Source organism: Dermacentor andersoni, chromosome 9 (genome assembly GCF_023375885.2).
Source record: "Dermacentor andersoni chromosome 9, qqDerAnde1_hic_scaffold, whole genome shotgun sequence".
NCBI lineage: Eukaryota > Metazoa > Arthropoda > Arachnida > Ixodida > Ixodidae > Dermacentor > Dermacentor andersoni.
The window spans coordinates 31765581-31793371 of NC_092822.1; the positions used below are offsets into that span (position 1 = coordinate 31765581).

At 46.5% G+C, this 27791-nt stretch overlaps 1 protein-coding gene and 1 long non-coding RNA gene across 7 annotated transcripts in view; one reads left to right on the forward strand and one right to left on the reverse strand.

The window, feature by feature from the left end:
* Positions 1-27791, reverse strand: part of mfr (ferlin family C2 domain-containing myoferlin misfire) — a 375605-nt gene that overhangs the window by 250356 nt on the left and 97458 nt on the right. The window lies entirely within an intron of this gene.
* Positions 1-27791, forward strand: part of LOC129383816 (uncharacterized) — a 139147-nt gene that overhangs the window by 7871 nt on the left and 103485 nt on the right. For 2 of the 6 annotated variants that reach the window (XR_011890285.1, XR_011890286.1), the window contains exon 3: positions 19594-19747. The exons of 3 other annotated variants lie outside the window; for them this stretch is intronic. This is a non-coding gene — a long non-coding RNA (uncharacterized lncRNA). Of the gene's footprint in view, positions 1-19593; positions 19806-27791 lie in introns of those variants that run through there. One more of the 6 variants, XR_011890284.1, reaches the window with a different exon arrangement.

Genomic DNA, 27791 nt, shown 5'->3' on the forward strand with positions numbered 1-27791 from the left:
TAATGAGCCGCCGCCGGAGTTGAACGCTCTCCCTCCTTCCTCCGCTTCCCCCGCTGTCTTGCACGCGACGGAAGACGGCGGGCTTCCCCCACGTTTTCCTCCATTGTGCGCGCGCGAAATGGAGCCACCATCGTCGGCGCACGCTCGCAAGCTTTCACTCTCACATATAGCACACGACGCGCGACGACGGTGTTATTGCCCGTGGACCTTATACAGAACATCACGGCGACGGCGACTGCAGAAGTGCGCCTGTAGTGTCCATATAATTGCTATCTCAATAAGGAAATATCCCGATTGATCATTGTTTTTTTCCTGTCCTCTTTAGTAGTCATGCTTTCGTAGTTTCTTTTATCCCTCACTCTAATGCTTCTTTTGCTCTTTTTTCTGTTTCGTCAGTTCTGGCGTCACTTGTGTAAGTCTTACCAAGCCTCGCTTACGATTCGCATATGTTAGGCGCCAGCAGCGCCCCGTATAGTCGTACGCATTATAAGCCACCATGACGTCCTCCGCGGTAATGCAGTGATTTGGGCTTGTTGGTAAGACATAGTGAGGCTTACAGCGCGCGAAAAAGACAAGGACGAAAGGAAGACGTGACGCACACAGGCGCTAACTTGCAACAATCATTATTTCGAGCAAGGGACCCATACATGTATACAACTTTTTCGCGTACATCATCAAACACGCGCTGTTTGCAAAAATTCTTTACGCACCATTGCGCAGGTAAGCTAACTCTTCGCGGGAAAGGGCAATTGATGGTTTTGACACACAGTTATCCTCAAGCCTATCAATCATTTCTGCTTTTATAATTTCGCGAGTTAACCTTCATCGGGCTCTTCCCACAATGGAGCACTCTCTGTATGCTGGAGCATACGTCGAGTGGTCACCATCATCCACCCCGGCAACAGCGCACTTGCAATGCCTGCAGTGAGCGTCAAGGAACCCACCCCGCTTTTCTGCAACATTATACAGGTGTTCCTTTAAACGCGCGTTGAGGCACCTTCTGCTGTGCCCCAGTTAATTCTTCCCACATTTTAAAGGAAGGTTGTAAGCAACTGCTCCCACACATTCAACAAATGGTTCCTGGTGTTTCTGTTTGCACGTGCGCTTGTGCTTTCGTCCTTGTCTTTTTCACGCTCTATAAGGCTCACGAGGTCCTCCGCAGATCGACGCGTTTTCTTTCGTCGAGAAAATCGCTATTTTGACCTAATTGCTGTCTAACGATCTCGGTGCGATTACAAGGATTCGAGCTTAATGAGCTCGGTTATTATATTATATATATATTATATAATATATAATTATATATATATATATATATATATATATATATATATATATATATATATATATATATATATATAATTATGTGATTGAACATTAGAGAGAATGCAGCGACTATGAAGAGCGCGGTGGTCATGGGCTTCGAATTATTGTTGACCCTCTGCTAAAGTTTAATCGTGGGATATGACATGCATGCGGAAAAGCCTGCATACACAAGTTTTTCTGGCAAGTTTCGCGAACGCTACCGAATCACCAAAATTTGCACAATGGTGCTTCAAAGGACAAAAGCCCTTTTGTTTCATCGTGCTTTCCGTTTTAATTATACGTTTCAACAGAAATACTCTTAATATTGAATATATAAATTACGAGGCAAAACGATCTTTTTTATTGACCGAGATTAATGACGACGGACATCATAACTAGCGCGATAATCGAGAATATCGCGCATAACAAAAATTCATCGAATAATTCGAGTCAACCAGTATTCAAAGCACGAGCATTTGATATAAACCTTGTGTTAAGGCCAGAATACATGGAGCGAATATGCGACGAATAGTCGGCGTTCGACGCCCGGCGGCGTACGCGCGACGCGCGGCGGCGGAGAAAACGTCGTTCGCCGCCGATCCAGCTGGCACAGAAAAGTTCGTCGGGCGGCGACGATACCGAAAGCGGCAAACGAGCGGCGCCCCAAAGCGAGCCAATCAGGTCTCACTATCCGCCCCAACTTCCGGCTACGCTTCCCCGCTTGTCCGTGTATCCCGATCCCGCTCTATCGTTCACGCCGGTCTCCCGCTTTTCGTATTCATGGCATCCAAAGCGGCGCGGCTGGAATTTACCAAGTTAATAACAGCCATGGTTAGACAAGCTCACGTGCGCTACTTTCGGGTCTGCTTGCTTCGGCCGCGCGCGCGTTGAGCCACAGAACAGAACCGCGGAGTCGAAGGACCGAAAGTTGTTTATCCACCCAGTGTTGCCACAACGCATAGCATCGCCGCTTTCTTTAAACTATATCGGCACATGAATGTCTCAAACACATAAAAAAGACTAGAAATCATTTCTAAACAAAATATTACGCGTTTTTACTGTTCCGTAATTCAAAAGCGATAATAATTGTCGTTCAAGTTTCTTTTTTTTTTTTTGCCATGTGTTTCACGGCAGCGCATTTGCCTCGTCTAGCCACACTGATAACAACGCAGCGACTCGCCGGCGGCGGCCGGCCTGCCTTCGCTCCATGTAGCGCAGCCCGACGAACATACGGCGTCGTGCCGCGGCAGATTTTCTGCCGCCCGAACTTCGTCGTGAAAGTTCGCTCCATGTATTCTGGCCTTTAAGCGCCTCTTTTGAGAAATATGAGCTAAAAGTGTGTGCTGCTATGAATCATTGTTCCCGTTTTTAGAATGTTGGCCTTTTCGGCTACATCTGTACACAATTTTGAAACATACTTAATGGAGCAAGCTCAGTGTGGCCCCCGATTTTGTTATTTCTTGAGATATTTATACCATTTTGTACATTATTAATGCGTATCGGCGATTTATGGCACAAATTCTCATGTCCGCCACTGTTGTGAAGCTTACACCAGTAAGCACTCAGACTTTTTTTGTCTCCAATCCACTGCTTTCAATCTGTCACAGTAGTGGTGGAAGCACGTGGCGCATGCTGTCACAATAATAGTGATGACAAAGGACCATGCCAGTGCCCAACTGTGAGTGACGAATCTAACTCTTTAGTGGGCAGACTTGCGCTCAGCAAAGCAACTAACACTCGAAGCACAACGATAGCGTCGAGCAAAATCGTCGGGTCACCGAAAACTGATCTACGCAGAAAAACAATTTACGCAGTTAAAATGCGAATAAGGGTGTAACTCAATCTATAACTCCCACCGTTACACCTTTTTAGACAAAAAGAAACTTTAGACAAAAACACCCTTTCGACAGAAGGCATCCTTTTCGACAAAAACACCCTTTCTGGCAAAAAAACTCCCTTTCTGGCTAGAAAAGGTATCAGAGTGTGAGTTATAGACTTATTTACACCCTTATTCGCTTTTAGGTGTGCACATTCTTTTATAGTGTGTGGGTCAAGTGCGTCGGCTATCTGTACATGATTGATCGAACATTCCAGGGTAATCAGTGATGCTCGCGTGCTTTCCGGAATGCACAACACTATTCGTGTCTCGTGCGTAATCTGATTAGGTAAAGCTGCTTTCGCTATCGTAATCGGCGACAATATTCAATGAAGCTCCGATACGTGAAGTTGCGCCTTGCGGCTAGCGTTAACTTCGTAACAGTTGTTAGCTTTTATAAAAGCGGTCACCGGAAAAAAAAGAAGACAAACGATGTTCGCGCGTCAGTATGTTGATATCTTGGCGGTAAAAAGATGCAACTGCTTATAGGCATACATGTCGCACCTTTAGAGGATTCAGTTTTCCTATCGAGCGTTGTCCTTGCAGCCATCTCATCCTCTGTAAGAAAACATTTTATGGCCATAGGTTTCTTTAATTAGAAAACATTTTCGAGGCGAAATGTGTACAGACGCTCTTCGAGCCAAAATTAGACACCGTGCTTAGAACCCCTGCCGTAACACAAAGGAAGCTTCTGATGTTTATTCAGGAATATTTTTCGAATAAATATTCTGCTATTTTGCAACACTTTCGTTATCATCTCGTCAACAAGGTGTATTTAATAAGTGCTTATTTATTGTTTATAATAAAGCTAGCTGTATTGCTGTTGTGTCCAATCAAAGTTGGCATTAAACGAACAGCTGCCAAATGAGGTAGAACGCAAGCAAGATTACCAAAATGAATGTGTGTGTGTGTGTGTGTGTGTGTGTGTGTGTGTGTGTGTGTGTGTGTGTGTGTGTGTGTGTGTGTGTGTGTGCGTGTGTGTGCGTGTGCGTGTGCGCACGTGTGTGTGTGTGTGTGTGTGTGTGTGTGTGTGTGTGTGTTAAAATTTTACTCGATGTTTCAGGTTGCCTACTCTATTCGTGAAGCTTGCCTTTACCTCCTGTTGCCTCGGTCACAATAATCTTAACCTCATCTCGCACAAGTGCGCGAATTTCTCAAGGTGACGCAATTTAAATAACGGGAAGGATTTCCACGTCAGCGGTTCCCGAAGCTCGCGATACCCTCTTTTATCTTTATTCTCGGCCGACTGCCTAATTATACGTACAAGTGGCACCACGGTCTCTTATTTAAAAAGAAAGCATAAGTACGACGAACGCTTGCATTCACTGAAAAAAAAAAGAACACGGATTCATTTGCCGTGGAACGAATACGGATCAAACCGTGCAACGCCGGATCGATTACCCCGACCACATTTCCCGTCGATTGCACAAAACAAGGCGAGTGTAACTGGTTCCCTGTGTTGCGGCACACTTCCCGTATAGCGTTTACGGCGCGCTTCATCCTCGAAACGCGGTGATACAACGAAGACCAACAACACATCGAACTCTGTATTGTGAAACACATTAAAGAGCCCTTTTACCAGGTTTATGCTCTACAGACAGACAAACGTGGTGCGTATGTCGCGTGCCGACGATGCTGCCCACAAACCATCAAAACCGCTGCCACGACTTGAAAGAAGTTGAAATCTTGAACTAAAGCCCGTGCGCTCTTTGTCTCGATGGGGTCGCGCTTGGACACGTTGGACAAATGGGTCGAGGCCTTTAGGGCCGACTGCAACAAAATTTTGGACCGTGTAAAAAATCTCTTTTCGCATCCTGACGAGTTCATCATAGGCTCTCGAATGAAGAAAGATACGCTATGGTTTATAGCCAAAACGAACAGGCGCTTAGTGCCTCGTCAACAATTACAGTTAACCTCTGACATGAAGGCCTGAGCGATGTATTTATAAGCTTAAATATCTCGCTCAAAGCGTAATGAGAGGCACTTCTTTCTGTCAGTTAATTACACTCAACATCCTTTGGAGAGTCATAAGAGCACATACGCACGCAGTGAAGGTTAATAGAATGCCAGATAGATATCGGGTTACTCCCCCCAAAAGAGTGATGGACACGTGACAGCGGCTACACTCTGAGAAAGGTTGTTCTGTTCGGATAAGTTTGAAGAAATGTTATTCATATTATGGAAGTCATGTTAGTTATTGTAGTTTGTACCTACATTGTAGGTAAAGAAAAAATGAACGCGAATAATTCTTACATTCAAGATTGGAAGCTCTGCCCGATCTTGCAACACCACATCGTTCAAGCCACTTGGAACACACATCCAGGGCGTTTTCGGTGCTTCGTCTCAACGTCTATATTGTGCTGCGTCATCTACAATTACGGGTAAATTCGAGCCAGGCTGACTACCGCTAACCCTCCCAGCGCTACTAAGGCGCAAGCGCAGGATATGCATACGATGCAAGTACGGCAAACTGCCACCACGAGCGCGGAAATCTATCAGTGCGGAATAAATCGTTTTTGCGAATGTCATTATCTCTGCCCGCCACCTGTCTCGTTCTCCCGCTATTGCTGGGAACAGTAGTTTTGCATCGCGATGGTGATAACAATAGACAATGAAATGGAACGTTGCCAAGTTCTGGTCCTGCTTCCATTTCTAGCGCCATATTATTGCAATAGTAATGCTATTATTATTTATATTATGTGCATAGAATACCGTAATGAAACTTTCGCTGCAAGTTTCAGCTCTCGTGCATGTCGGTTTGCGAAACACGTTTTCAGTTTCGCACGTTTTTTTTTTTTTTTTTTCGGTGAACCACAAGTTCGCCTCAGAAACTCTCGTTTCAAACCCTCGGAGCGGGTTCAAGCTCTTTTCTATGCAGACGTTGAATATTTGCGCAGATTGCATTCCACTTTCAGAAGGGAAATGAAAAAAGGAATGCAGGAGTATATAACATTTCGTCGCATACCAGCCCGAATCTTGTGCTGAAGTTGCTCCCCCAACGGGAAGGTATCCGTTGTACTCACCTGCAAAGAGAGAGAACGAAAAAAAGTAAATATAAGAAATCAGGGTTAGGCAGTAAGATTCAATCTACAGTGCTGCAGCTGAACGCCTGGTTTCGCTATTTTGGTTTATTTACTTCTAGCAGCCCGGCGTGGTGGGCATAGCTCCTCGATGTTATATTTCTGATGTTTTGATTTGATTCTGGTGATTTCTAGATGTTGTAGTTCTGTAATGATGTTATAGTTCTGTAATTAGTCTAATGTAATAATTATTATACTTTCTTTGCTAGCATGTCTGCTGCTGATTTGTTTAGTACTACCAAACCTAAAGCAATACTAAGTTTGTTATCTTTTGAATGTTTTACGCTATTTGTTGCAACTGTTGTTGTTTATATTCTTACTTATACGCTGTACAGGAGGTCCCATTACAGTCTTTGACCTCGGGACCTCCTCCTATATAATACTGCCTTGTACTATATCTTGTCTATTAATAATAACACCTCATTCATTCAAATATCAGAACAGTCAGCAGCGCAACCGACACCAGCGTCCCGAAGCGGCCACATCACCGGCACATCGGAGGAAACGTGGCAGAACTAAAACCCCTTAAACCGCGTAAAGTAGCGCCACGCTTTGAAGAATGTCGCCTCCTCCTCGCCGCGCTCTGGCCGAGGCCGACGCCGCGTCGGTATTGGCCAAATGGCATCACGTGGGCCCTCGCGCCCTGCTTCAGCGCCATTTTCGCTCGAGAAGCGTATACGGAGTGGCGAGGAGCGCATGTTGGCTCCGTTGCTACGCTCGAGCGGCGTAGGCGGCGCCACGGTCGAGCAGGGAGCGTGAAAGAGAGGAGAAACGAGGAGGAGTGAAGGCGGAGGAGGAGAGTGTCGCTACTTTACGAAGTCGAAGGGGCTTAAGTACAGAAGCACTGCGATCGAATATAGCGTACAATTTGGAAAAGGCTCGGGTGTAAACGGAAGGAATTGCACCGGTTTGCAAGGTCTGGTACAGATTTCACGCGGCGGCAAAGACAGACCGAGACGGCTTCCAGAAAGTGCCAGAAATGTTTATTGCAGCTTCGCTGCATTTGATGGATGAGTTGCTTGGTCTAGCGAATACCCGCGAATTTCTAAAAGTGAACGTTTCTTTGTATGACAGTGTTCTATAGTGTGCCCCATTTACACTAAGGAATGTTCATCGATCATAATACACTGAAGAGTTAAGAAGGAGAGCATGGTACAGCTAGACGGGGTGCACGCAAATATCGAATGAAAAGAAGAACTTCGTCTCTTGCGATAAATTTGCTTTATGAATGCCAAACGCATACGTGATACAATATTTTTTTTTCTTAATTCTGGTGTTTTATGCGACAAAGCCGCAATCTCAGTATGAGGCACGCCGTAGTTGGGAGGTACGGAGGGGGAGAGGGGCTACGGACTATTTTCGACCACCTGAGATATTTAACGTGCACTCAATAGACGTGACACGAGCGTTTCTGCATTGCGCCCCTTATGGAATGCGGCCACCACGTCTGGCATCGCACCCGCGACCTCGAGCTAAACAGCTCAAGGCAGTAGCCAACTGGGCTACCGACAAAGAGAACTTAAGCTTCGTTCAGTCGCTCTGTGGAACCAATTTCCAGTGAAAATACTGCTTATTCGCTTCGCGGCACAGCCTCAACATAGAATACTTTATATGACGCACTGCGATGCCACGCCGAAAATACGCACTTTGCAATTGTTTTTGCTTTTATGAAAGCAAGTGAGACACGCGTTATAACTATTTCAATATTACAAAGGTAAAGCCACCCACTATCGCTTCTCAGAACAAGCCTATGCGGCAAGATAACAGGCATTATCAACAAATGCCTTTGATTTGTGTTTTTTTTTTCTCTTCTTTATATTTCCTCACCACTCACCGAAGAAGCTAACGTTAGCGGCTCCTCTAACCCAGAGATGATTGATGAGGGCCGTCTCATGGCTCTCGTGCTGCCGGAAGTAGCTCGCCAAAAAAAAGGAAAAAAGAGCTTGCGCTATTCTCTGTGGAAGTCTTTGTATAGCCTGTGGCTGCCACCATTTTGTGGGAATTTCTAGTTGTTTCTTTTTGACAATATCTGATGTTAGGCAGCACGACCAGCTGCTTCGCTTTCAGCTACTAGGAAGAGGTACGTTGTTTCAACCGTAAAAAATTCAACGTGTTAATTTTTTTTCTCTTTTTTTTTACTCTACTTCTCCGATGCTTCTGGTGTCCGCAATTTAGTATTTTCCAAATTTTGACAACCTTATCTGATTAGGAGGTCAACGGATCGCCATTCGGTCAATCAAGAGCACCAATTGCAAAACAGGCCGCTATCTTACGTTCAATAAAAGATTGGCAGTCTCACCCGAGGATGAAGCGTCGAAAGCGACAGGAAGATTTGGCGTTTAGCTTCGAGCTCCTCATTCGGCGTTATACCAACAATACGAGGAGGCTACATGGTGCGACGCAGTAGATAAGATAATCGCTTCTGCGCAGCCGCAGCAGCCCTATGGCAGAGGCGTCTCACAACCCTGGCCCGATGAGCAAACGCCATCAACGACATTACCGGCGCCGAACCTCACTAGCGCACAAGATGAGACCGACGGAAAAAAAGAAGTCGTAGCTTCGCCCGAAAGGCGAAGCATCGATTGCGATAACAGATTATTAGACGCCTATACTAAGTAAGGATATTAGTTTTGGTCGGCCTTACGAGCTTGTAAAAGTTCGCTTACTGACTAAATTAACAAGCACGGTGGCACGCGAGCGCAGAAAAACATGAACGCTTCTCGCTTGATGATCGCGGACGCTCGCTGTTAAAACGCTGGCGTGAGGAAGGGTGGCAGCAGCAGCGAGCGAATTGGAATATCACGGTGATTCTGACGACGACGACGACGGAAATGCGCCTGGAATGCCCGTTTAATTGCTCTCGCAATGAAACCGCCCGAATGCGTCAGTGTCCAACAGAAGCAGTGGATCGATTTAGCTTGACGCTTACAGTTCGTTCTGCTGTGACAATTTCGTTTTCTGATATGCATATATAAGTCAAAAGGCAACGTCTACTGGCTACTTGCCGAACGCTCGGCTCGAGTACAAATCGCCATTGCAAATTTAGCGAGAAGAAATGTACAGAAGACAGGCAAGAAATTGGGATCACATGTGAGGGTCCCGTAACATGGCAAGGAGCAAACGCCCGTGAGTTGAATTGTAAGGCAAATTATTCATACTATCCGTTCACACAGCAGTAACGTAGTATAAGCGCACTCAACTATTATCGAATTTGAATACTGTAGAAAACAACGAATGTTTATTTATTTTCTTATTTTTTTCCAATGAGGTTCGTCCAGACGCGAAGTATTGAAAGCGATAGCAAGCCCAGATAGACAGCCTGCTTAAACGCGATAGCAGGCATTAGCGTTGCGCTTAAGACGTCTCGGAGCGCTGGCATAATTGGGAGCGCGTCAGTGGCGTAGCAGGCGTCACACATTAATGGTGCAAGAAATGGAAAAGCGCAGAAAAACCGCCGGCTCTTGTCAGCGTCCAAAGAAAGGAGTGCATAAATTTAGCTTGCTGTTTACTGCCCGTTCTTCTCAGACGACGTCTGATGACCGTCGTTGGGCACGGAAGAAGGAAAAAGAGAGGAGGGAGCATTACATGACGCAGCCGGCCTCGGCACGCGAACGCTCCCTGAAGCCCATACATTTGCTCATCGGTGGCCCAACACGTGATCACTTGCGTCGAGATGGCGGAGCAAGAATCGAGATTTGCCAAGAAGTTTGATTACCCGTAGCTGTGCCAGTGTTTTTTTTTTTTTGTTATTGTTATTCGGTGTGTGCTTCTGTGTGCGGTGTGTGTGCTTGGGCACGCTGTAAAAAAAAAAAAAAGACGCCCACAGTATCTTGAAACGTCAGTGTTTCGCAATTACGCTTTTTTTTTTTTTTTTCAGGAACGCTAAATGTAGCTTTAGCGTTACAGTAAGCGCGAGGAGTACTCTTCAACCAGCAAACTATCCCAGGAGCAGACACCGCATTTTTTGTGCTTCAGCTGTGAACAAACATGCGAAATGTAATAGTTGCCATATTAGGACAACCATGTTGAACCCGGCGGTTTTGTGGACCAACATCACGATATAATATCGCGGCTCGCCGTAGTGGGGTACTCCGAATTAGTTTTGACCACCTGGGGTTCTTCAACGTGCGCCCAAGGCACGGTGCACGGGCGTTTTTACATTTCGCCCCATTTCCAAATGCGTCCACCGTTGCCGCGACCCGATCCCGCGCCCTCTGGTTTACCAGCGACCCCCCGCAGCGACTACGGCACCACGGTGGGTCGGGACAACCATACCGAATTGTTTATTGAAACGACCCCATATGAGTAAATGTCGAACTCCTGCACCAAGTGTTAAAGAGTGCAAAACGTACTTTGCTTTAGGGTAGCCGCGTGAGCAGACGTTATAGCATACTTACTGATCTCTACGTCGTAGCATCCGTTTATTTACTATGATTTACCTGATGATCACATTCTTATTGGTAATATTAAGCAATATGAACAGTAGCACAACGAGAAATGCACCAGCTGAGCTGCTTTCTACCTTAATTCCTTCACAACGCCCGATTTATAACAGAACAGAACAGCGGCGCGAATGTCAATTTTCCTGCGCATTCGCAGACCGCTATATCGGTCGGTCTGACATGCGCAATCAATGCAAGCGGCCGCACATACATCGCAAGTCCGTCGCCGTCGAAGTTAAGAAGTACGACTTCCTGGGTCCCTATAACGATCCAGAAAGTGTTGCTGCCTCCTGCAGGTGGCGCTAGCATGAAAAGATGGCGTGCGTTGTAACTTAGCCGCTTTCCTCCCCTTTGGCTCTTAACGTTCTCGTTGCGTGATGGCGTTCATCAGCGCGCGCCATCGACTTCCGTCTTATCGACTTGTCGTTCGGGCTATCGAGCCGTCAAGAAGCCAACCGCAGCCAGTTCGCGACTCACGACAGGTGCGAGCGTAATGTGACGCAGAAGTGCCGCAACGGGGCAAACCTACCAGCTTCCTATAATGCTGTGCGAGAAAGCCGTGTTTCTTTCAGGCAACCTTTGAGTAAAATTGCGCTTATTACTTGGTTGTATCTCCACGGGAAGTGTGTTGTCGTAAACAAAATGTACTTGAAAGCTCTACAGACTGTAATGGACGTTTTTGTGGAAGACTATAATGATCCCATTCCGTCCCTTCTCATCTTTTTTCACGCTTTTATTTTTGTCACGCTCTTCTTTCCGTCTTTACTCCCCCTTTCCCTTCCCCTAGTGCAAGGTAGCAAACCGGAGGTTTTAACTCTGGTTAACCTCCCTCTCTCTCTCTCTCTCTCTCTCTCTCTCTCTCCTTGTGAAGTAATGCCCTCCAGCTTAAAATTAAGACCGCGCTAATCGACCACCCATTTTATGCGACGAAAACATATTGTGGAACAAAAGGACATCAACCGGTACGAGTCTGGCTTTTCGCGCTACTGGTTGTCGGGTCGAACGGGGAGACTTGTGCGTGGATGCGTAAATGCGACTGCGTTTGACATTTAGGCCCCTCTTCGTTGCGCGTTTCTGTGCTTAGCTGTGATGACGCGGAAACGAGAAAAAAAAACTGCTTTATATGGTAATGAGTTACCGTGCGGCTACCTCTAAGTGGTCGCACCCCTTTCTCGTCTTTCAGCACCAAAAAAAAAAGATGAGAGCCGCACCCGCATTCACAAACAAGCCCGCGCGCCCAAACTGCATGTATAAAAGATGACGGCTGTCCGTTATGCTGGACATCGATTTCCTAAAAGCGACCAGACAATAGCGAAATGCGTTTACGAATAAACATCATTGTGAATCGGGCTGCCAGTGTTTCCGAGCGTCAAAGAAGCCCGCGAATATACGCAAAGTATCTCGAGCAGCCAGTCGCGCGGCAATTTTGCGTGCCATTGCGGGCTTCATTCACGCTCGGAAAAACTTTTATGTAGCCCGTGTTGAGCAACAGAAAGCTGCATCTGGAGTTTTTCATGTCGCTCTACAGTTCTCTCATTGATACTTTTAGTCTAAATATAGTATTTGCGAAGTTGATTAATTAGTTAAGACTAATTATCTAGTTAGGTGGAATACAAAAAAAAAACATAATCTGAGTATCTCCAAGCGACGGCAAACAACATTGCCTTTGTTCTGTCCAGCAACGTGGCATTTGCAAATTTTTAATGTTTGACTAGTGTTATGTGGGACACCTTATATAATGCGCAATAACCCTTACAATGTTCCGTGCACGGTTCTTGGAGTGAACATTCGCATTTGCAAGTGAGTAATCTCCTTTAAACTTGGTAATGTGTGAGTCGTATCCGTTTGTGGAAGTTGCACCTCGTGGTAGCGAAGTGAAAACACTAGACTTTTCTTCCTCCTCTTACCTATCTGGACTTAGCCACTGCCCTCTACTAAAACAGGCGGTTATGTTTTCGTAGTGCTGGAATCGTTACTGCCGAGCTACTGCCGGAGGTCGTCAGCGCCGTCCAATAAACATGAGGAGCCGAGCGCTGGAAGAGAGAAAGAAAGAAAGAAAGGCTGGCGAAAACGTATCGGGCGTGCTCAATCGTTGCTAATACACGGAGGAGGAAACCTAATTTAGTACCACCTCCGCTTCTAGAGTGGTGACGTGCTAGAACCACGCCAGCCATGCCCAGTACACAGGGTCTTCAACAGGCGCAATCACACTCTCAAGCATCAGTATTGCGTTCTCCACTGCCGCAGCAATCGGCAAATTTGCCCGAGAGGTATAGAAGCGTGGACTGCCAATCTGTGGGTCGTAAGTCGGAATCCTCGCGGCACAGCGAGAGTTTCGTCTTTTCTTCGTTATTTTTTTCTCGCAATTGATTTCCGGGATTCCAGCGAGGAACCCGCGGACATCGAAACGACCATGAGACGTGGCCCCCGTAGCAGCCTTTCGCTGTAAAAGAGGCAGAAATGGCTGTCGCTCAGTGAATCCTTCGGCATCGTGTGTATCGCACTGTCTCAACTGAAACTCTTGAACTTTTCTCTGATGCAAGCTGATGCACTTGCATACGCAGCGCTATATCATCCTCCCAAAATCAATGCTCCAAAGAGTAATCAAGTGCAAAAATCTGACATTCGAAATCACTTTGCGTCGCTTTGGGTTCCACCGCATATGCCCTGCGTAACCAAGAGATTGCACCGACAGGAAGCCTCACTTCTATACCGAATAAGGACAGGATCTGCTAATACACCGGCCTGGTTATTTAAAACGGGACGGATCAATTCTCCGAACTGTACGGCATGCAACGAGACAGGAGACATTGAGCACTTTTTGTGGTCCTGCCAGCAATTCCAAGATGAAAGGGACGCTCTCCTGAAGAATCTGCAAAAAAGGACCTTCCGCATGCACGCCTGCAACACCTTATATTTCCCAAGGGATCAGTTATAGCCCGCAAAGAAACTTCACGTCTCCTTACCGAATTTTTAAGAGAGATTGGTTTGATGGACATATGGTGAAACCCTTCAGCTGTATTGTGCGAGACGCTCGGGCGGAGCAATTGCCGGCCTTGATCGCCAGGCTAAACCCGCCTGTTGCTACAATTCACCACCACCACCACCACCACCACCTATCGCATCCCTTTGCCCCCTCCCCCAGTACAGGGTAGCCAACCGGAGATAATCTCTGGTTAACCTCCCTATCTTTCCTTCGCCTCTCTCTCTCTCTCTCTCTCTGTCTCTCTCGCTCTCTCTCTCTCTCTTAAAGCGCGGCTTTCTCTGCCGCTTCCTCTCTCACTTTGTGGCTGCTGTCCCGACGAGCAGAGGAGGACAACTTGCGAAAGTGAGTACGTGCCAGCGGGCATGTGACACTGTGCATTTGGCCCTTGCTGTGCAATGCCCCCGAAATGATATGTGGGCCCATGGGTATGCATCCGTGGGATTGTGTGAAATGGTGATATTAGAACACGTGTCTGGGATTGCGAATACTGGCATTTCTGACAATGCGTGTCGTAAAGGAAGTACGAGGTGCGTTCGTGTCGCGTTGAAATAGAGGCCGTACCGCCTTTTAAACTTTTCTGTCGTTACGTTGTATTTGCGTAATCGCGGTGTACGTTTGAGTACAAACGCTGCACTGTCGGAAACAACATTACATTTTGGTTATTTCACGTTCCGCTTGCATCATTCTGTACAAACATTTCCGTCGCTGACACAACGCTTTGCATAACATTTGCACAAACATCAAAGAAAACTTAGAAGGGGGATGGTTTGGGCTAGTTGGTTTTCCATTTTAGATTGTGTGGTACAGCTCGAGGCAGGGACAAGAAACGCAAGAAAGACGAGGACAAGCGCTTGTCCTCGTATTTCTTGCGTCCCTTGTCCCTGCCTCACGCTGTACCACACAATCTAAAATCAGAGAAGAGGTCACTTAAACCCCAATTTTCACATCAGCGAGGGATCCGCCAAAACTTTCCTTTGGCGGTTTTAAGCACAATGTTGCGTCCTATTTGCTCTTTGAGTACTCGAGTCATTAGCAGTACATACAAACTATGAAAACATGAATGTTCAACGAAATAATCCTAGTCCACGGCAACTGGAAGGATGCTACCCTGCTTAACAATTCATATACGATTCCAGGCTCAGAAGCGCTAGCAGATGTAGACGAATCAGGTTATCAAGGCTGTCAAAGAAGGGCAGAAGAGGAAGACAGAAGAAAGATATCGATATGGAAAGCTGAGGTGTCATTATTAAGCGCTCGAAGATTCCCAGTTTATTGGTATTTCTTCATGATTCTATTTCCTTCTCGGAAACGTCGAATCAAAAGTACTGGTACTACGTGTTGCAGCGTCACACCTGCGTGCCGCTCTCTCTTTCTTTCTTCACATTTAGCTCCTCCATTTATTCAAAGGCGGCCGTATCCCATTTTAAGTAAACCAATTCATAAGGATACACAGCATGAAATATACAGCACAATGTTATCCCCAAACACTGTTCTAACTTCTGTATCCCCATACACTGCCTCAACTTTGTGGTAAAGGATAAATGTGAAAACAAAATGCAGAAGCCCTTAGCGGGCTGTTAGAAAAGCTACGTTCGCTCGCATGGGCACTCCCAGCTCGCTTCTGCTTGTACGGTTGCGACTTTTTGCCGCAAAGGGAAGGGCGCCAAAAGCGGAAAGTGCATTTCTGCAAGGCGCCAGATGAACCATGTCGCTTACATCCCCCTACAGACTGTTCAAAATGCGCCGAGGACTCTGAAACTCGCACGCATGTTTTCTTTATATGCATTTTTGTTTATGACACTTTTTTTTTTTCGCACGACGAAAAGCTGCATGATTTATGCATGAGCTTGCCCTCAAATTATCGAGACCGCAAGCGGGCCGCTTATAATCTCTGGCGCAGCGGGCCTTTATATCGCATTAAAACGGCGCAGCGTAGACGACGATGCAGCAGGGTTGGGCCCGTAATGTTTCTTACAAAAATTGCTATGAAAGTACCTATGATGCTGTATTGTCTATGGGATTTCCAAGCATGATGGCTAAGCCAGTGCGGGAATGATAGTTAGCACAGACGCATGCGTCTAAACACCCTCTTTGTGACTTCAGCCGGCTTTGTGACTTTGAAAATTTATCATATTCAACCAAATATCGCGTCCTAACAAAACAACTCGCAATGATTGCGCCTGCGAGTGGGTGCTGATTGATTTTCCGCGTTCACAAAAGTATCGTCGCTTAGAAATTTAGAAAGATGAAGCGTAGTCAAGAACATGACAATGACGCTTAAAGCCACAAGCACCAAGATTAGACAAATACGAGAATTAAGCGTCACTCCCTTGGTAACTGAACAATGACAGCGCTTGGATTCCCTCTGGTAATGTTTTTTTAAGGAAACTCTGTGGTTCAGCAGTACAGGCAACCGGTTCCGGGTATTGTTAGTGGCAATCATTATTGGCAATCGTCCTTGGAGATCGAGTAGGTGTCCAGTGAAAGGTAATGGTTCGCCATATCACCTCTGACGCTGTTATCCGGCGGCTCTCTCCCCTTGTCTCGTTGTGCCTGAGTGCGAAGGGACTGGCTAAAGATAAGATATTACGGTATGCCTCTCCAACATTTCTATCAGTGAAACGTCTATTACAATTCCCTTCTCTCTGTTTCTCCGCGTGGTATGCTTACGGGGAAAGTACTTCAACACAAAGCACGAAGCCGAGTTAAGCATTCATCGAGTTCTTACCATGCTCGCTGGTGAAAAAAAGAGTTTGGAGATTCCATTTTATCAACAGCCGTTTTAAAATTCCGACGATCCAGAACGGTTTTCCAAATATATTCACTCGACCCCAGCGAGCTGTGCTGCCTGCCTTGCAAGACGGTTGAAAAACTGTTCATGTATTATCTGAATATTTATTTTTAAAAAATGACTTCCTATTTGCTTTCTCAAAATGTTGCATTCAATGCGAAACGTAAGTGATCTTTTCTTTTTTTTTAGTACTTTTCTATGTGCCACTCACACTGCTTCTCGACTGAATTTTGTCTACTAAAATATTCAGTCGCATTGTCTTCCTGTACCGACCACGTTTATTTGTCCAAGTCATTAATATGTAAAGAAAGTCAGAAACTCCGTGCTTAAGCAAGCAGGACGCTCTCGTGTCGTATATATATATATATATATATATATATATATATATATATATATATATATATTGCAGGAAGTGCAGGCGTACGTGGACAAGCAAGAACAACCAGAAAATTTGACATTTCGGCCGTGGTCCGGACGAAATGAGCGCCAGACCCCGGCCGAAACGTCAAATTTAAATGTTGATTCTTGCTTTTCGACGTGCGCCTGCACTTCTGTCAATTTATTCAACACCGAATCCTAAGAACTTCTTCATTTGTGTGCGTGTATGTATGTATGTATGTATGTATGTATGTATGTATGTATGTATGTATGTATGTATGTATGTGCGTGTGTATGTATGTATGTATGTATGTATGTATGTATGTATGTATGTATGTATGTATGTATGTATGTATGTATGCATGCATGCATGCATGCATGTATGTACAGGTACCCCAGAAAGTAAACGGAACGCCCGAGCGCTGGCCGATCTGCATCTCCCGGCGCTAGCAGCAGTATCACGAGCCACGTGGCATGCGCAAAAAAAAAAAAATCTGCTGTACCTTTCGATATGCTTTTAAATCCCACCTGATTAACGAATCGGGCGAAGGAGCGCTAGTTGCTGCGGTCGACGCTAGGGGACCCTCTATGCGCTTGCAGAAACCATTTATTTTCGTACCGTTGACGGGAACAGCGGCATACCCACCACAGTAATAGCCGCGTTTCCAAGGAAACAAATAGCGCACAGTGACAGGCGCCGTGCGTTTGTCAAGCAAACGGTTCTGGCGAGAGCTGCTCGCTAATGATAAATAGTTGTGGCAGACTCAGCAGCCTCCCCTAACGTCGACGGTTGGAAGAAACGCACCTTCGCCGCAGCCGTTGATGAGGTAGCGGCCAAAACATATCGCATGGTCACCGCAAATCGCGTTCGCGCATGCCATTTACGCACTGCTGCCGCTAGTACACAAATATGTGGTTCATTGGCCACCACTCGCACGCTCCGTTTATCTTCTGGGGCACCTGTATGTATGTGCGTATATTTAAAAAAAAATTTAATTATGGGGTATAACGTGCCAAAACCACTTTCCGATTATGAGGCACGTCATAGTGGAGGACTGCGGAAATTTAAACCACCTGGGGTTCTTTAACGGGCACCTAAATCTAAGTACACGGGTGTTCTCGCATTTCGCCCCCATCGCATATATATATATATATATATATATATATATATATATATATATATATATATATATATATATATATATATATATATATATATATATGGGGGGGAGGGTTGGCAAAATGACGACCGTGTCCATTTGTGGCGTGAGTCAAAGTGGACCCGGGTGGACGCGCGTTCGTGTCTGTCCTATGACATATTTCGATAGGTTGCTTTCGAGCGCTCTAGTGCACTCTCGCAGTCGCGGTTTATATCCGGCTGGTCTATATGGAAAGCTAAAGATGCATTCGCATGGTTCATTCAGAGCACTCGGAGGCGCTCTCACCTTCGAATTGAGACCGAGATCCGGCAGAACACACCGATCACGTGGCTCTTCAGATTGTTCTGGGAGCCGCCGAACGCTCGGCTAGTGCTACCAATGTCTGGCTGCAATCTCGAGAAGCCTCCGCATCGCTGAAAAACCCAACTGGAGCCCGGCGGGAACCAGTCCGATGCACCATTCGTGCACTACGGCACGAAAAATGATAATGTGCGTCTTAAGCATGTTGACGACAGCGTTAATTTTTGCCTTTATAAGATGTACTCTCACATTATAGGACATAGTCTTACACTCATCTGACGGTGTGCTGATGGCATAGTGTCGTTTATCCTTCTTTTACAACGACGGTGTAATTATATACGTTAAAAAATCACTTTCAAGCTGAATGTCGCATCTTTCCGCTTGAAGGACTTCCAACATGGTTCTTGCGAAGTTAATATATTGGTCTGAGCAAGTCCTGTAATTCATTCATTCATTCATTCATTCATTCATACTCCCAATCACCTAAATACTGAGTGAGTGGGCCGGTAGTGCTACGGACAAGTTAGGGCTGAGAGCGTGGGAGTATCTACATCTTTTTCAAACTACGTATCACCGTACTACAGTAATTGCTGGAACTCGTGTACATTCGAGAATGCTGAACACTACTCGCGATGAGCGCGCCGTCTATTTAGGCTGTACTCCTTAGCTATCGAATCAGCGAAAGCTTTTAAAAAATTACGGATACCGCAGGTGCGCCTTTAGCCGAGCCATAACTTGATAACAGAGGTAGTCCAGTAAAAGAACGGTCGCTGGAGAACAACGAAACAATGTACACACTACAATATATGCCAATAAACACTTAAAAAAGAAAAAGCAACTCAAGCGGCATATTCGTGACAGTGTTTCAAGTCTATAAACTCCTACGTCAGTGTTACGGCTCCATCTACGTGTTGCCAGTTGAGGGTCTTGTCGAGTTCACATAAGCCTTTAAAAATTATAAGGCGCTTTTAAAAAACACATAGAGCAAAAACATTTTTAGTGGCACACAATAACGCGTGTATGGAGGCAGCGAGCGACAACTGGCATGACCACACCCCATGAATGCCTTAAAGTACATCTCTTAAGCTTCCCTTTACTCTCTGCCGTTAGAAAACGCTCCGTGGGTCTAAGCTCCACTGATCGCCATGCAAGAAAATGCCGTTGAGTTTACTGTCGGCAGTTCCAGAGACTTACTCCGAGTTTTCTGTTGACACTCTACCCTCATGTTGAAAGGGCCTAGTTCTCGTTTTGTTGAGACCCGCATTTTGGAACCTCTAGCTACTCGGCGAGAATCGCACGTACTCCAAACCCGCTGGAAGACGCCAAGGAAGGCCTTGTCTTCAAGAGGATGCGTTACGTGCACGTCGGTGGGATCGAAATTCGGTCCCCCAGTGCAGCAGCCGAAGCTGTAACCACTGGGCCGCAATCGCAGGTATACTTTCATCTTGCGAATGCCAGCTTTCTTCCTTCTTTCTTTCTTCCTTTCTTTCTTTCTTTCTTTCTTTTTTTTAGACTATCCCCGCATGTGCTACATTGCGCAGCACTGGTACGCGCCAGTTTTTCTTTAGGCCAAATACGTGGGTATGAAAGGGCAAACTTACAGCATTTTAATAACCACTTCACGATATTTGCATTGAATCTGCATATTTTTTCCTTTTCTCTTTTTGTTTCTCTATTTATGATTTTGTTTGTTTTGCTTTTCATGTTACATTCCTTAGTTGCAGGAGTTTTGTTTTGGTATTTTGATAGCCGGCCCGTCGGTGGCCTATTTTGCCGCCATCTCATCCCTTGATAAAGGAAAACGACAACAGCGCCAATTACAACAACCGCGACAGACACCGATAACACCAGCAACAACAACAACAGCGACAACTATGTCTCCATGAGTTGATGGACAACAATATTGCGCTAGTCTCTCGCACGAACCATAACGAAGAAACCATAGTCACCTCCTCTAAAGTCCACACTCCTCAGCTACAGCTTGCCCCTCCCCTTCTGCGCACACCCCCCTCCCTTGTACAGCGAAGCTGTATATGGCTAGCCAATTGGTCCATCCGTCTGTCGGTCGCCTGTACACCGAAAACTCCTCCAGCGAAATCCCATGCGCATGCGCGAAGAAAAAAAAGAGAGGCGCGCGATTAGCAAACACCACCCATATAGCACAAGGCCTGGTTACTCCAATCCCTGACGTCACGCTACCTGACTCAAAATTTCCATTGACAAAAGTGGCGCGATAAAAATCGTGATGTCAAATTCACTGCTGCCTACTCGGGAGCATCCCCGTTAGATTCCATGGCAGACGGGCCAGGTAACATGACGTCATGGAGCGGAGTGGAAAGGCCTTGTACTATTAGGCAGTAGTGACGTCGTTGCTCTCCGTCGCAGCCGAGCGCACGCGCAGCAGTTTCTCTCTGGCTCCGAAACGGGTACGCCCCGCGTCATACGTACTCCTTAGGAGCAGGCAGCTTTCGATCAGCAATGCCTCGAGCAAAACCGAGAACGAGCTCATCTACGCCTTGCCGGAGCTGCAGCCCGTGCACAAAACAGGCTCTGCAACCGAGCGCAAGCAGCAACTGCGAAGCGAGGATCCAGCAGCCTCTCAAGCCGTCGTTTAATGAACCAGCGGGATTAACCCATTGACAAACCCCGCAGCTTGTGTCAGCACGTGTGGCAGCACGTGTCAGCTTCGCTGTTTAACCATCTGTATAGTCCTTGGGCAGTGATTTTCTTTTTTTGTCCCGCAACGTTCCGTCTTTTGCATAGCTTCACCTCAAACGGCAGCTGGAGTGCTGGTGGATAAAGCCGAGATTGCACCCCGCACCGTTATGGAAGGCTGACGGTAGCGTTTTGAAACAAGCCAGGTTTTCCCATTGGCAAGATCTATTGGCCGCCGGCCGTCCCCCTCTATGCCACGTGGCATGTTGTCGCAACGGGCTGCTGCAAGCTGCTAGTAGCAACCGTTCGTCTTTAGAGCCACTTTTAGAGTGCAGATCTTAGGCTAAGGCTCAACCAGACGTACGCGTTCCAATGCGTCCGCACACGCCGTGCTGACTCGACGTCGCGTGGCGCCCGACGGAGGAAGAGGGCGCGCACCCAAACGATGCACGAGTTGCCGCGCGTAGCCGCGCGTCTCGTCGCGGCGGCGCAGTGTTGCTAGCTTGCCATGTTCAAGGCAGTCTAGCCTTCGCTTAACGGCCACGTTAAGCAATGTGTTACATATTAGACAGTTTTAGTTTAGCGTCAGCAACTATAGCGTACGCTATGCGGTATAATATAGCGTACGCTAAGCAGCGCACGTTTTCTACAATTTTAGTTGACCGGCGATATCTTCGAATCTCAGAGGCCATATGCCGTTGTTGCGGCTATTTCGCGCCATTAGCGACAGGTGGCGCTGACATCTCGAATGTTTCTTTCGTTAGGTTTCGACTCGTTCGAAACGAGAAGCGATCTCGAAAACACCACGAGGTTATTCATAATACTCCGTCGTCGAAGCGGCCTGAGACTAAGCGAAAGCCGTTTACACAGTCGTTTGCTACGAACGAAGTGCATTTTACAAAAGCAACGCCAAATTCAATTCGAAGCGGGCAGCCGGGACCGCCGCCATGTTTCCCGCAAGCTCCGCAAACCCCGCAACAACGCTAGGGTGACCCGGGCTTGCCTGAACGTCGCGCGAAGAGTCGTTCCGGAAGTGACGTTGGCTTGCCGTGGTCATGTGAGGTGTGTCATGCTACTGACGCGAGCGGCAGCTTCCGGCGCGGGCGCTAAAATTCTAGCGGTTGTAGGTCTCCACGCCGCCGCGCGCCGACACGCGAAACAGCCTCCGCGCCTGACGCCGTACGCGCCCAGGCGTGGTGCGGCGCGTGCGGGCGCATTGGAACGCGTACGTCTGGTTGAGCCTTTAGGCGCCCGTTCCTGGGCTGAGCGTCGGCGTCCCTCGGCATAACCGCGCGAACAAGGTCGTTCCCCTGTTCGCGCGTTCGTCATCGTCTTCTTCCACAGCTGGCTCCGATTCCGCTCATCACGCCAGCGTTTCCATACTGCCCCTCACTCTAAAAAGGCGCTGACGGTACTGGCTCACTGCCAGTCGGAACAAATATATCGGTCTCAAATTCTTTGCCTCGATATATCGCAAAATGAAAAGACCTATACAGCTGCGCTCAAAAGTCGCATTAGGGAGTATCGTAATCGTCGGACAATATTTTGTCACGTTGTTTAAGTTTATAAAATAGAAATGTGTGCATCTTGTGCCCGGCTATGCCGAAATCCCAAACGCACTACTTCGCGCGTCGCGGATTCGTTTTTCGTACAATACAGCTGTAAACCATTTTATTACTTTGTTCTGTATGCTTTCCTTGTTGGCAGGAAATCTGGTCCTTTATCCGCAAAAAAAAAACGTTTTACACTAGCCTTCTTCGTGATAGCAAATTTCAGACAATCCTGATGCTGGGCATAAAACTAGCGAAGGCGTCCGTCCATTTGAGATCACTTACAAATTTGAAGTTTCGTAAATTCTGCCCGCTGTTGACTTCGGGGTCTGCACTTGCGGACATATGCGCTAAAATACCTTGCATTTCAAAGAGTAGCCACAAATTACGAAGAATTAAAATCTGAAATACACCTTTCTTTTTTTTTAGACAGAGAGAGAGAGAGAATGGCAGCGCCTGTGTATAATCACCTTCAAGGCTAGAAAAGTGAATGAACGCCGCAACTACCAATTTATATAAAAAGACTTTTGGCAGAAATATGTATCCTCGTATTTAGTTGGCGAATCGTGAACTGAGAGCTCGAAATACACCTAAATTTACGAGAACATAGCCGCACCTGATGAACTTGACGATTAAAATTATCTAACTCTGAAAATCATATGGCGGCTAAAGAAAAATTAACCACAAAACAAGAATCACAACTTACACTGTTACAAAAAAAATAAAAATGCGAGAAAAGAAAGAAAAAAAGGCAAGACACAAAATAGAAAAAGAAAAGATGTATGTCCGCCTACATAAGTTTGCTTTGCCGCTAGCAACTAGGCAAATGGCAGTGCACGCTTTACAGGGGAACTTTGCAACAGAAACTGGGTAACGGTAAATTGTACTTATTAAAAAATTGACATATTAAAGATAGTCAGCAAAGATTTTACTTTCTAAGGTTTACGCACAACGAACAGCTGTATATAAAGTTCTGCTAATGCATTATTTGTTCAAGAATGATTCCCATACCATAACAAATCAGTCAGTCAGCGAGTCAGTCAGTTCCGCCAATCAGCCTAGCCAATCAATCTAGCCAATCAATCTACCCAATCAGTCCAGCCAGTCAGTCCAGCCAGTCAGTCCTGCCAGCCAGCCAGCCAGCCAGCCAGCCAGCCAGCCAGCGTTTAATGGTGCTAAATCAGATTACGCTACAATATTTCAAACACAACGGAAGATATTATAGTTAGCAAAATGCGATTGAAGCAATGAAAATAATTGTGAGAGTCTATTTTAAAAATCCGCATTTGCTTAAGATTGTCTACAATTTTTATGTGAAATTATTCGCATAGGGCTTAATATTACCTATGTGTTTCATTTGGACTTAGCAATGATAATCAATATTACCATGAAAAAATGTCTCGTTATTGCTGATTACTTATGAAAGCTTCCTCCCAGTTACCGCCTTTCTTCTCGCTCTCACGAATCTGGTTGCTCATTTTTCTGCTCGAACCAAAGTGATATATCTATAGATTAACTGCGTGAAGTTTACTTCTTCGGGGTGCATATTTATGGGAAATGAGCGCATCTTTCTGGAAACAAAACTTTATTATCACGGAACTTCCAAAAAAGAAATGATCACCCCATATTTTCTCTGTTTACACATGCGTGTGTCTGTGCCTGTGAAAGGAATTCTTTTTTTTTTTCAAGATTCTAGATCCTAGAATGGCAAGGTGTAAAATACAAGACGTGTATTGTCACGCTGCACGGCGAGCCGAAGGAAGAGAAAGTGCAGGGAGGTGCGAGAAGCTAACCGCTGCCTATGGGCCTTGAATGACCGTCCTCTCGCCTGCGCTGTGGCAACCATACATCATATTGTAAAGAAACCTATCCCATCCGTCGCATTATTACACAGGGGAGCCTTCTGATGGTACCGCAAATGTGCAAAAAGTTTCTTTTAAATCCAAATTAATTAAATGCTTGCGTTTTACGTGCCAACATCACGATCTAATTACAAGGCACGTCGTGGGACATGACTCCTAAACAGTTTCGTCCACCTGGGCTAACATAACGCGCCTGTAAATCTGAGTACACGGGTGTTTCTTCATTTTGCCCTTTTCGAAACGCAACTGCCATGGCCGGGATCGAACCGGCTACCTAGAGCTCAGCCTCGAGCTCAGCCTCGAGCTAGCATAGCTACTGTGCTACCATGACGGGTAAAGCTTTAGATGGCTGCGAACTATGTCTATCCTAAGACTTCGCCTACGATTACGCAATTTTTTTTTCAAGTACTCATTTCGTTTGTTGGCTTCTTAATTCAAACTGCTCCCGGCCGTGCGTATTAACACACGCATGTCACACTTTATCCACACTCTCTTGCCAACTGAGCGTCCCACATCACCAAGGTAACTCCTCCACGCACACACACACACACACACACACACACTACGCGAAATAAAATGCACAAAGCGTCACGCACACAATGTTTCACGCTCCCAACGATCAACACTTGTTTATCCTGCGAGAATGGCGTCGTTGTTGCGTTGAGCCTCACTCATTAAATATTTACTGCTACACGCGGCTTCGCATTTCCCCACTGCGCGGGAGGCGGTCGAGGTGGCGAGGCGGAAGAGAGACCGCAGCGCCGAAAGTGGCCAGCGGATGGTGGCGATCGCGCTGGCCGACGGTAGACGAGAGGCTTAGTAATTTTCGCGCGAAGCGTGCCAGAAAGTGCTCAAGCGCAGAGACGGTTTCCAAGCGCAAGCGTCCTAGTGTTAGAAGTGGACGCGCGTCACGTGAGTGGTCGGCTGATGTTCCCCGTCTCCTCCGAACTGCATTGCGTTACCGGCCGTCGGGGCCTGCTGCAGGCACCCCGCTATTAACTTAGATAGGATTGTACGTGCTCGCTGCTTTCCTTGTTTTTTGTTTTCGCAAAGTGATACACTTGTTGCCATGAATAGAGTGCGCGAAACAAAATATTACGGAGAAAAAGAAAAAGAACACGATCAACACACCGAGTGGCTAACGGTGGAAGCCAACATGGAAGAGAAGAAAGAATTGGATTCAGAGAATGTTTTATTGTGGGGTTGCTTTTACATCTACTTCAGTCTTTTTTCTTCTTTTTAATGCTAAACGACTCGCTAACTTTGGGACAGAGTATTTCTGTAGGCCATGAGTCTTATCGCTACGCGCCAGGAGCCCACTTGCTCCGGCTTGTGCACCTTGATTCGTCCGTGTACCGGTCCATCGTAAGGCAACGGCGCATGTGATTTTCGCCGTTGGTTACCTGGCCAAATTATCATATGTCTTCAGTAAACGTTCGTGGTTCCTTATATCGTCTCTGAAAGGCGTAGTGCCCGGTCCGATTAAAGACGGCTCTCGGAAGCCTCCGACCGAGCTCCGAAGTCCCAACCCCCCGTCCAAAACACGGCAATTCTTTTTCTTCTGTATTCCGTAGAATAAGTCCTACAAGAACAGCCGGCTAAAAGGTCTGCTGCAGCTGGCTCCTGCTGTATACTTGACACGTATTGATACCGAAGCCACATAATCACGCCCTCAGTTGTGACTAATTCTAGTTCTCTTGTTGTGTTCTTGCGTAACCACCGCGTGATTTCGTTGTGTTTATTTCATTCGCATGTTCCTTTGGAGAACGTTTCATTTCTAAAAACATTATTGTTGTATAGCCTTAGACGAGAAACGCTTCGTTGTACATCTATTCCACTATACCTCCCCCCTCTGAATACTTCAGCTCGTGCTTGCCAGGTACATTGGATAAATAAATAAATAAATAAATTAGAAGGAGCACTTAGGTAAGAAACTACAGACACGCACACACAATATGGCGTTGCCGTAAAAGCTTGTAACACATGAGACAAATAGTTAATCCCGCAGAGGCCACTCGTGTTGCTTTTGTAGTGCGTTCCGACTGATAATACGAAAAAAAAATCAAAGCCCCTCGTACTCGGGCTCTCGCACCTTTCACAAATGCCCCGTAGCAAATTATATATATATATATATATATATATATATATATATATATATATATATATATATATATATATATATATATATATATATATATATATATATATATATATATATATATATACACGCCATGGTACTCTGGAGAGAATGTCACAAAGACGGAAAACAAGTACGCTGCTGGTTTGCTGCAGTTTACATCTTGTCACAGTCAAGTTTACTTTCCGTGCGAACGGAGGTGTTCGCCCAACGGACGGTTTTGCTCGTCCCACTTGTCCCGTCCCGAGGCTCTGCAAACACGATGCCTTTTGGGACCGGAAGCCACTGTGGTTGCAGATTCCTACCATTCTTTCGTACGAACGGCTTCGCGCCGGAAATGGACCGGCGCCTTTCTTTTTATCACGGGCTGTAAATGCAGCCAATTTCACGTTCGTTGCCATTTCGTATATCTATTTATTTTTTCGCTACTGTATCTTTTCGCAAGTGGTGCGTTACACCTTTATTGCGATGGCAATTATATGGACACTCGAGAAGCCTTCGCGCCGTCGGCGCCGCCACCGCCGTGCTGTCAGGGTATCGGTGGTGCGGGCTGCGGCCAGCGTGTGGAGCGTTCGGAGGTCCCCAGAGTAGCATAGTGTGTTAGGTTGCAAAGAAAGAAAGAAAGAAAGAAGGAAAGAAAGAAAGAACCCGCGAGCATACGATACAAACGCAGCGTCACCGGCTGTGATTGATCACCGCTTTCCTGCGTCCACCACGGACTGTGCACGGACACTCATGAGCCACTAAAGGCTTGCGGCTTAAGACGACGAAGCCAAGCGGACGTGCACTCGCGCTCCGCTCAGTAGGCTCTGCGGCGGAGTAGGGGGCAGCGTTCTGCCTTCCACTGCTGGCACGAGCTTCTTCTACTGAGCAGCTGTGCGTGCACGGGTGGCACGTAAACCGAACAACGCTGGCGATCAAACGCCGACGGGGTTCCGTCGGTCTCGGCTCTCGCACCGTCGACCCGCGACGCCTGCAACCGCGCAGGAGGGGGTCCTCCTCCTCCTCTTCTTCACACCAGCGTTTTGAGACAACCGGGTACCTGGTGGGGCGCTGTTTATCCTGTGCAGCAGCAGTTGCCTCGAGTGCTGCATCGCGACAACATGCCACGTGACCCCTTCCCCCTCACCCTTGGAATTGTTGGAAATTCATCCCGGGCACTTCAGTGCAATGATTTACCTTGTTGTCGCTTTCAGATCTTCGCCCTTCGGGCAAAACTGCCACTCTTTTACTGTTAGCAGGACGGTTCACTTCGATTCACTGCTTCAGCTT